Genomic DNA, 10321 nt, shown 5'->3' with positions numbered 1-10321 from the left:
ACACACACACACACACACACACACACACACACACACACACACACACGCACTGAGTGCATCACCCACTCATTTCGTTCTCATAATGATAACTTTCCCATTAATCACTGTGGTAATGCCACAGCAGCAGAGGCTCTTCAGTCTCTGCTCCCTTCTCTATTTCTGTTTTTTCTTCCTGGTCTAATGATCCCTTCTTTCATTTGAATATAACACTGACGGGTTTGCTCCTTTCATATTGCACTTAAGATAAGTGCTGTCCGACTCATTGTTCAGCATTAGTGCCACATTATTGTACATCACTGTGCCTCACTGTAGCTGAAAATCGACTTCATTAGCAAGTTAGTTTCATGTATCGAATATATATATACAGTACAAACCTATCAATTATCAGAATAGTTGCAGACTCATTTCCTGTCAATCAATTCATTTGCAAATAGTTTCAGCTAATTTTTTACAAAAACTTGTCTCTTCTTCAAATATTCGTAAACTACTTTTACAGATGCAGTTATGTTACATTTTCTATCACTGACACAAAGAAACGTATGTCAGAAGAAATTTTAATTTTTTAAGAAAAATAGTTTCCAGTAAATGGTGATATCTGTATTATTTTCTTTCTATATTCTCTTTGTTGTTGTTTTGCGTCTCTTTGTAGTAATTTTGTACGTTGTCGTTGTAATTTTGCGGTTGTTTTCCATAACTTCAGGTTATCTTTTTGTGTTTTTTTGCCTCTTTGAATCTTGTTATGGTCTTTTAGCATTTTTCTATGATCTCTTCATAGTTGTTTTGCATCTCCCTGTGGTTGTTTTGCATCTCTTTGTGGTGGTTTTGTGTCTCTTTCTGTGAAATCTTGCAGGTGAAGCCTGGGGGGGGCCCTAACACTATGGGCCTCTGTGCTCATGGGCCCGTTCAGTAATTCATCCATGGGTGACAAAGAGAGAAACAATAGTTGGACAGAGAGAAGAAAAGAGAATCCGAGGAAAATAGACAGTCCATTTATAGAAACTGAAAAGGTGGCAACTACGAGCATGAGAGTGTGGAAAATGTTTGATTGGCCCTATGCTGTTACCACGGTGACTAATGGGGTACCAAAGTTCTCATCATTGTGTAGCATGACGAGCGTGGGTGACGCTGTGAGTGTGTGAAGAGATAAAGATAAGAGTGTGTGTTTAAAGGACAGAGTATTTGTGCAGACAGAGAGGGAAACTGCGTGTTGGTGAGTGAGTGTGACATGAAGAAATTAAGTGTGTGTGCGTATTGACAGGTATACTGTGTGTGTGTGTGTGTGTGTGTGTGTGTGTGTGTGTGTGTGTGTGTGCTTACTTTAGTCGAGGATATAAGAGAGAGATCAGGAGGGATTAATGCAGCTTCCAATTATTATTGTTGTATTTTTTTCTACCACTTTTCCTCTCCCCCTTTTCTCCCTCCATTCTCCTCCTCCCATAGATGAGCAAATTGCATCTGTCCTTTACTCTCCCTCTCTTTCCTCTAAGCTCTCGGTGACAAGGGGATTTTCTTTTGCCTTTTTATTAACATTGCTGTTATTTGTCACACAAGAGAGAGGGCAAGACAGACGGACGGAGGGAGGGATGGAGAGAGGATTTGATAAAGGGCAGAAAGACGGACAGAGAAAAGAGGAATGGAAAAGGTTTTGACACAGAGAGATTTGACTAACAGGAGTGAGGTAGAGTGAGGGATTTTGTGTAAAAACAAACAAGGATTATGGGAGAGGAGAGCAGCGGGAGGCGAGGAGGAGGAAAACAGGAGAGCAAATGAAATCAGGGAGAAATGGGTGAGGACGAGCGGAAAGAAAGGGGAAGGGAAGCAAGACAAACGTGCATCATCCATGTAAAAACAAGCCCGGGGGATGAGTGGGATGTGATGTGATGATGAACTCTTCAACATCACAGACTCGCATATGATTGCATTTGCCTCATGTTGGCCGGCCTTTGTCACAGATGTAACTTAAGTCCTGTTCAGTTTGGTCACTGCCAGCCTTGTACGCCTGTGTCCTAGTAAAGCCTGCTGATGGACGGGGTGTGTTGTTTTGGTTAACTCACTTTTCAACGGCCTTGATTTGACAGTTTAATAACTACAGTGCTTTCAATTGTGCTCTTCCTTAACATGCATCTCCAGAGACAATTAAAGGAACCCTGTGGAGTTTGTGACCGCTAGTAGTGCTACGGAGCAATGCTTTTATGAGCGGTCCGGCAGTGCGCCAACAAAGGCAGGGGAGAGGAAGAATTCCAGAAATACAGACAATGCATTTCAGTCAAAACACACAGTTGCTTTGTATATTTTTTCATGTCATGCTAGTTGACTAGCGACAAACATGTTTCCTCACACTCACACACACATGTATATATATTGTTAGATCCGGGGGTTCTCTGGCCCGATACGGGGCTACCTACTGACTCAGCTCTCTATTAAAAGATTGGCGAGCTGGTGTTCTGTGAGGAAACTCGCCTGGCTCTGCTAACTACCGTTACTCCTGACGTCTACCCTGCTTCCTCTGGTAACGTGCACTCGGCTGAGGGGCCACCCTGGCCGGGCGTCAGTCGCGTCAGTTATGGCAGCTTTCCTCTTCTGGATCTTGGTAAATTGCCAGGTTAGATTTTAACGGCTAGGATTACAACTAAAACCGTAAGGGACTGTTAAGTGGACTGGTCACTAGGATAACCATTAAGAACTCTTGTTGTTAAACATACAATAGATTTAACCTTTTACTGCCACGAGGAACTTTTACTACTTCAGCAAATGAATTCTCTTGAGAAATTTACTTTAAATGCAGATTAGATATTTATTGCAGGATATATTAGCAGGAGCACAGCTACAGCTCACATAAAATAATACTATACTTGATTCTGTCAGTTTACAATTTCTTCTTAGATTATACTCATTAGTTTTCGATGCCGAGGCGGCACGGTGGAGCTGGATTCACGATGTAATAAAAAGTCCTTTTGGGGTTTTTAGGAGCGAAGGCCAGGCCTGACCTTCGGCTCCTCCTGCGCGGCCAACGAAGTCCGTTCAGCGATCCCTCAGGCTCAGTACAAAGTCTTTAGGGCGGCTGCGTCCATCTGTTGTCCGGTTGTTAAAGTCAAACAGGGGGGAGAGGAAAATCTCCGTCTTTCAATCTTTGTCCAGGAACGGCTGTCTTCTTTCCGTGAACAGAGACAAAGTCCTCCGATGCGGCTGTCGAGGTCCAGTGTTTCCTCCGTGGAGCACTTGGGTGGCTCCCGCGTTGAATCCCCTCTTGCTCTTTGCAAGTCTCTCTTTTTATAACACTTTGAGCTCTCTCTCACCCCTCCTCCCCAACACTCCCTCACTCGGCATGTGATTTACATGACATCATTGATTATGTGTGTGTGCTGCGAACAACACCCTAACTTTCTGTGTGTGTGTGTGTGTGTGTGTGTGTGTGCTGGACACACCTAACTTCCCTCTGTGGATGCTCTCACTTCCTCAATGTTCGAGTGCGTTTCAGGTTACACCCGTGTATGTGTTCGGACAACAGCCCAACATCTGTTATGATCTCAGCCTTTAAGGCCCCCACCCTGCTTACATCAGCTCTTTCCACCCACACACAGACTTCACTATATCAGTTACACATACATTATTATTATCAGTTTTACATTTGTTAAATCATTTCATTATTCTTATGTTATACATACTTGCTTTAAAATGATTATTAGATTTCATCTTTTACTAATTATATGCTTTGTGTCCTTTTAACCTTCTTTCATATCGAACTGTATTCCTTCTTTTAAGGCAGCTTTCCTGGGATCTCAACCCTCTTGTTTGACACCCCCTTCTTGAGGTCTCAGGCTGCCTTGCAGTGCTAGTCGTCTCCCTGCAGGGAGTCGTCGTCGCCCGGGGCAGTGATGATAAGCACGTCGGCATCTGGTGAGGATGGTCCCGATCCCCGCTCCCAGCTGTCGATCGCCAGTAGCCCTTCCAACCCGGGTGGCTGTAATCCCAGGAGGCCGTCCTCATCATCTGCCTTCTTCAGCTGCTCGTCCATGTCCCGCGTCAGGGCCAACACGTTTTTGTCCAGGATGGTGTTTGGAGAGAGGGAACCCAGGGTAGGGACAGGGCTGCAGAAGGTCTCTTCTTCAGACTCACGATATCCCGCCAGCCCTTCAGGGATAACTTCCACCAGCTCCCCCCATTCTTCATCGCACCCCCACATTCCCATCAGGTTTGGTATTATTCCTGCGGTCTCCGTCTGTACACCCACGTCACGGTATTCCACATCTTCCTCGCTTGCAGCGTCGTTGATGACCTCGGGAGGTGGAGATGGTGATCGATAGAGCACCGGCGGCAAGCGCGGGCCAATGATGACGAACCGGCCATCGACAAGATGGGTGGTAGATACCCGGGCGCCATCAGGAAATTCCCTCAATTTGGTATATACTGGACAGTACATACCATTGCTGTAGAATTGGATCTGGGGTACTGCTCCTCCAGCGGAACTCCATATTACTTTTGCCTTCATCTCTATTTCCATACAGTCGACTACGTTCATTGCAGGTATAAAAGGGGTACTTCCTTTGCAGAAAATGCCGCTGGCTGCTCCTATTGGGAAATGCCCCAGGTAGCACTGGGTGCACCATAACGCTGGGGTTACCTCCCACAGGTGCATTGTCTGCTCCGTGAGGATCCCACAGCAGATACAGCCGGCACCTTCCTGAAATGAATTGAACACAAAGACTTCATTAATATTGCTATTTTAAGCGTTTAGGCATAGCGAGCTAGCAGGGGGTGGTCTTATTTTCTTTCTTAAGATCCCCCATTTGCATTGGACTGCCAACTCCTTTTCCTCTGCGGGGTATTTCTTTTCCACGGAGGACAGGGTATAGCTCCACAACGTCACTATACCCGCACCTTCGTTGCACACTTTTATCACTGCATCGTCGTCGTTGCAACTGACCTCTGCCACCAGCTTCGTTGTCAAACTTCATGGTTCCAGCCTCAAAGCTCCATTGATGGCTGTCCAAAGGTTTTCCAAGTTCGTTTGGTCCGTCGCTGTCCATTCCCACTTCTTGTGGGTCTCCTCAGGATCTTCTTTTCTCAACTTGGCATACAGCGGTCTTGCATAATTTTGGTAGCTAGGGACATGGTCCCTAACGTAGTTGCAGAGTCCCAGCACCTTCTGTAGTTCGTTCAGCGAGGTTGGCGGATCAATCTGCTCCACTTTCCCCCGAAATCCGTCCGAGAGTCCCAGGTCGGTAGAGACCTGGAACCCCAGGTAGTTCACTTGGAATTGTCCAAATTGGCCTTTCTTCAGATTTAGTTTCAATCCTGCCGCTGTAAGCTGCTCAACCACTTTTCTCAATTTCACTAGATGATCTTCTTCTGTGTCATCTGCAATGAATACATCATCGATGTATATGGTCCCTTCCAGACCCTCCAAGTATGTCCATTACAGCTGACTGGAAGACATTTGGAGAGTTTTTGTAGCTTTGTGGCAGCCGTTCCCAGATGTACGATTTACCTTTGTGGGTGAACGCTGTCTTGCCCTGGGAGGCTTTGGCTAGCCTCAGCGAGAAAAATCCATTTGCCAGGTCTATACAGGATTTGTATTTTTTCAGTCGCAGAGTTTTCAGCGTCCCTTGGGGGTTGATCAGGCTGGCTCGGTTGGCGACAGTCCTGCGGTTGAGGGCCTTGAAGTTGATGACAGGTCTCCATCCTCCTCCCGATGACTCAGGCTTTTTGACTGCCTGTATTGGGCTGTTGGTGATGGGATATGGCTCCTCTCGCACTACCCCCAAGTCGCTCAGCTCCGTGACGATCAGGTCCATTTCTGCAATTGCGCCCGGGTTCAGTGGGAACTGGCGGACGGGTGGGTGTACACCCCCTTCTATTGTGTGGGTATACTTCACACCCAGGTCCCCACAGTCATTTTTGAACCGAGCCACTCCAGGCTTTGATAGGATGTCTTTTAGCATTTCTTTTCCCTCCGGGGATAAGTCGCTTTCTTCTATCTTTTGCTTGCTTACTTCTGGAATGTCCACTGGTTTGTACCATTGCCGTGTTGCTGAACCCAGGTGGATCAATCTTGCCGCCAGGGTCTTCAGTCGTTTTTTCACTGGAACTCTGGTTTCTGGGCTTCCATGCAGCCCTTTTAAGTCTTTTATTGTTATTAAATTGTAGGGTCCTAGAGCCCACAGAATTTCTTTCCAGATCCCAAAAGGGACCTTTTTGATGCTTCCATCGGCTAGTTGAACTGTTAGGTGTCCTTCTGTTTTAAGGATTTTGCGGGTCATCGACACTTCAGCACTGGAGTCTATCTGGTAGGGGATTCCATCCACGTTGGTATAGATGTCATCTCCAACCCAGTAAGCATGCTCCACTGTGACCCGCGCCTGCTTAGCCATTACTTTCTTGGCCCTTCGCTCCCTGCTTCCATGCGGGAGACACGAAGGGCCTGTTTTTGCTCTGTTGTCAACTTGTTGTAATCTTCAGGGGAGAGAAAGCCGCTCCCTCCTCTGTTGGCTGGTGGGGGTCTTGGCCCCTGCCTTTGTTGTTGTGGCGGAGCTTTTGGGAAACCGCCTTGTCCTTGGAATCCTTCTTGCCTTTGGAAGCCTTGCGGGGCCCTTTGGAATCCTCCTTGCGGTCTCCTTGGTGTCTGGGAAGGGCCGGGCCCCTCGGTGGGCCTCGCGTTGTCGTACGATGGCCTAGGAGCCGCCGTTTTCGGTTGGCTTCCTTTCTCTCTTTTCTCGTCAAAGTGTTTTTTCTTCAAATCCCACTTTCTTACAGTTTCTTGGATTTGTTCTGTAGTACTCTTCTTGATGTTCAGGGTCACAAAATCGATGCCGTTCATGAGACCCTTTGTCAGCTTCCTAAGGGCTTGCACACTTCTTTCTGGCGGGATCGCCTGTCGTAAGGCGTACCACGCCTGCGTGAGAGTCTGCCCTTTGTCTAAGCTTTTTCTCGCTTTTTCGATTTGTGACTCTTCATCCTCACAATCTTCCAGCACTCTGCTCCACAGTTTCTTCGGGTCCCATTGGTTGGTCCATCACATGGGCTAACCATAATCTCTTTGCTTCATCATTTGTGGAGCTGGACTTTACCATGAGCCACTTCTGTGTCAAGTATTCTTGTACCGAGTCTTTCGGGTCTTTGTTTGCCACCATGGCCTTGATCTTTTTGAACTTGTTAAAGCTCTGGGTGGAGGCTTGCATCTCTGTTAACCCGACGTTCCCTTCAGTTGTTGTAAGGTTGTTGCTCCGTTTTGAGCCCAGCCCCGTTCCCGGCTGCTCTTCTTCGCTGTCCGAGATGTCCTGTTGCCGCGCCTTTTCTTCTTTCTGGGCCAACTTGAAAGCTGCTTTCTTCAGCCGTCGTAGCATGACATCGTACACAATTGCCAGAAAGCCTGTGTGGAAATTACTTGTCAGCTTCATGCAGGCTGCGAGGGAGCCGTAGGTTGGGGTCATCAGAAAATTCGCCCATTCTCCTTTTGTGGTGTAGACCATTACCCCCTTCATTCCCTCAAGGTCGTGCGACCACATCTCCGGAACATCGTAACCTGTTTGGCCAACTTCTGGAGCATAGGCCTGTCTCCTGTCCTTGGTGGTCATGGGCCCATATCGGTCATCTCTGGCTAGTTTCTGCGAAGCCGAATACACTGATAGAAGGGGCAGTGGGTTTTTAATGCCTCTCCTGCTTCCCTGCTTCAGATCTTTCACCCCTCCTGGGGCCTCGTATTCGATCGAGGTCAGGCTTGGCACCATCTCTTCTTCATCTGAATCGGCTGAGTCCTCGGCTGCAGAGTCTGACTCACTTTCTACCTCTGGTGGTGGTGTGAGTGGTGCTTGATGGGTTGATTCTGGTGTCCTCACCGGTATTCTGGGACTTGCCCCGCTTTGGCTCATGAACCTTATGGACCCTTCTCTGGTACTTTTGTACTTCATTCTCTGCAGGCCTAAGGACTCTGTTGGGCTTGTGGCCGCGTTCATGGTGTCTGATCTTCTTGGCACGGGGGTCTCCATTTCAGTCTGCACTGCTACCCCTCGTGAGGCGGCGGTTGGTGTCTCTTTTTTCTTTGAGGGTTTCTCCTGGCTCGCGCTGGTCTGTGGTGGTCTCATTTCTCGGCTCGAAGGTCCAGGTGCCGACTCTTGATAACTCCCCCTTTCTTCCGTTTCCTTTCGTGGGTCTGGTTTTGGGGGAAGTCGGGGTCGGACTGCCCTAGCAATAGGGGCTTCTTCGTCTTCGTATTTGGGCTTCCCTGCCCTCCAGTTGTTGGGTCCTTCGGTCATCAGGAGGGGTCTCAGTATTTTTTCTTTTCTTTTCTGGTATTGAGCTACAGAGGTGACTATGACCAACTCTTGGATATGACTCCAACTGTGTCCGACCTTCATCAGTTGGTTCATTACTCTCATGGCCGCCTCTTGGGCTACCTCCCAAGGGAGGTGGCCGGACCTGGTGCCATCAATGCAAATGACAACCCTTTTATAGGTCAATTCACTGGCCCGATCCACTCCTTCTGCCAGTGCTTCCTCTAGGTCGTCCCGATAGGTGTCCAGATGTTTTCCCTCGTCATACCCTTCAATCGGGACATGCAGCACCGCGAAGTAGGTTGATTCTCCCCCACTTGTGACCACTACTGATGTTTTCTTTTTCCGATAGAGGTTGAGGCTTTCTTCAAGCTCTTTTTTGTACAGAGCCCCTCCTTGGCGCATCAGTGCTTTCCTAAACCGGTTGAGATGAGGTTTCAGGTGGGAGTTGGTCAAGACCACCAACCCATGGCCGTCTATGTCCCAGGGTTCTCCGAAATGATTGTAGGCGGTTATCCCTGTCTGGTTTGCATACTTTTTGGTGCCTTCGGGCATTTTTCTTAGCGGCGGGAGGAAGTCATCCCGTCGCAGGACAGTGGTGTTTTTCTTTTTCGTCATCTGTTTTCCATGCTGCTCCGGTTCTTCATTCTCCATGTCCTCCAGAGCCCTCCTCACTAGGGCGGGGGTCCCTACTGTAAAGGCTGATGGGAGTGCGAGATGCCCTTCGCCTCTACTCAGCATCGAGATGTCCACCTCCTCTCCTGATTCTCTTGTGTCTGCTTTTCCTTCTTCTGACTTGTCAGACTCGCTTCCTGACGAGAACTCCGCTGGGGTCGCGGTCCCCCCGTGACTGACTAATTCATTTTCTTTGTTGGCATAACAGTCATGTTCTTGTATGTAGCAAGCTATTTCGTCTAGCTCTTTTTGGTTTTCTTTGTAGCGAGATGTAGCCTTTACTGATTGCTTTATAATGACTTCACCCACTCCTATTTCTATTGCCAGCATCTTTACGATCGCGTCGTAATCTGGTGAGGGGCTTATCACGGTGACTATTTTGCCCTGGATTGTTTGCATCACTACGAGCCACCAGGTCAGCCATTCTCCCACTTCTTTCTTGGTTTTCAGCCCTTTTGGCCGGTCTGGACACTGAATCACCGCCACAGACATTCCTGAGAGGAGACGGGGAGCCATATAACCCCCTTTCTCTGCGCACAGCCGGTCTACATTTTCCCCAACTGTCGCCATATCCTCATCTGGATGTAGCTTGATTAGGTGTTGTTGGACGGAAGTGTCCCAGGTGGCCCATCCTCTGCCACGCAGGATGACCTGGTGCCGCATGCAGCTTCTGTCTTTGTCTTTGTCCGATGTCGATTCTCCCGATGCCGTTCCTCCAGCCGCGTCGTCCTTCCGGTCCTCGCTGCCGTCCGGTGCCGATCCCTCCGTCTGGTCCGCAGGCGATGGCACTGGCTCGTCCCGCTGAGTCCCGTCCGGTGCCTGGCTGGGTCCTTGGCCATCTGGTCGTTTCTGCTGATCTGCCATCTTGGCCTTTGTCTTTGTTGTCTCGAGTCGCCTTCCTCCCAAAGGCTACCTACTGACTCAGCTCTCTATTAAAAGATTGGCGAGCTGGTGTTCTGTGAGGAAACTCGCCTGGCTCTGCTAACTACCGTTACTCCTGACGTCTACCCTGCTTCCTCTGGTAACGTGCACTCGGCCGAGGGGCCACCCTGGCCGGGCGCTTCTACCAGTCGCGTCAGTTATGGCAGCTTTCCTCTTCTGGATCCGGGCTCTTGGTAAATTGCCAGGTTAGATTTTAATGGCTAGGATTACAACTAAAACCGTAAGGGACTGTTAAGTGGACTGGTCACTAGGATAACCATTAAGAACTCTTGTTGTTAACCATACAATAGATTTAACCTTTTACTGCCACTAGGAACTTTTACTACTTCAGCAAATGAATTCTCTTGAGAAATTTACTTTAAATGCAGATTAGATATTTATTGCAGGATATATTAGCAGGAGCACAGCTACAGCTCACATAAAATAATACTATA

At 48.2% G+C, this 10321-nt stretch overlaps 1 protein-coding gene across 3 annotated transcripts in view; it reads left to right on the top strand.

Moving 5' to 3' along the window:
* Nucleotides 1-10321, top strand: part of slc8a4b (solute carrier family 8 member 4b) — an 85243-nt gene that overhangs the window by 26359 nt on the left and 48563 nt on the right. The gene's annotated exons all lie outside the window — the stretch shown is intronic.

Source organism: Anarrhichthys ocellatus, unplaced genomic scaffold (genome assembly GCF_004355925.1).
Source record: "Anarrhichthys ocellatus isolate YVR2014 unplaced genomic scaffold, GSC_Weel_1.0 scaffold11, whole genome shotgun sequence".
NCBI classification, from domain to species: domain Eukaryota; kingdom Metazoa; phylum Chordata; class Actinopteri; order Perciformes; family Anarhichadidae; genus Anarrhichthys; species Anarrhichthys ocellatus.
The sequence above is the reverse complement of the archived record's forward strand: the minus strand, read 5'-3'. Positions and strand labels throughout refer to the sequence as shown.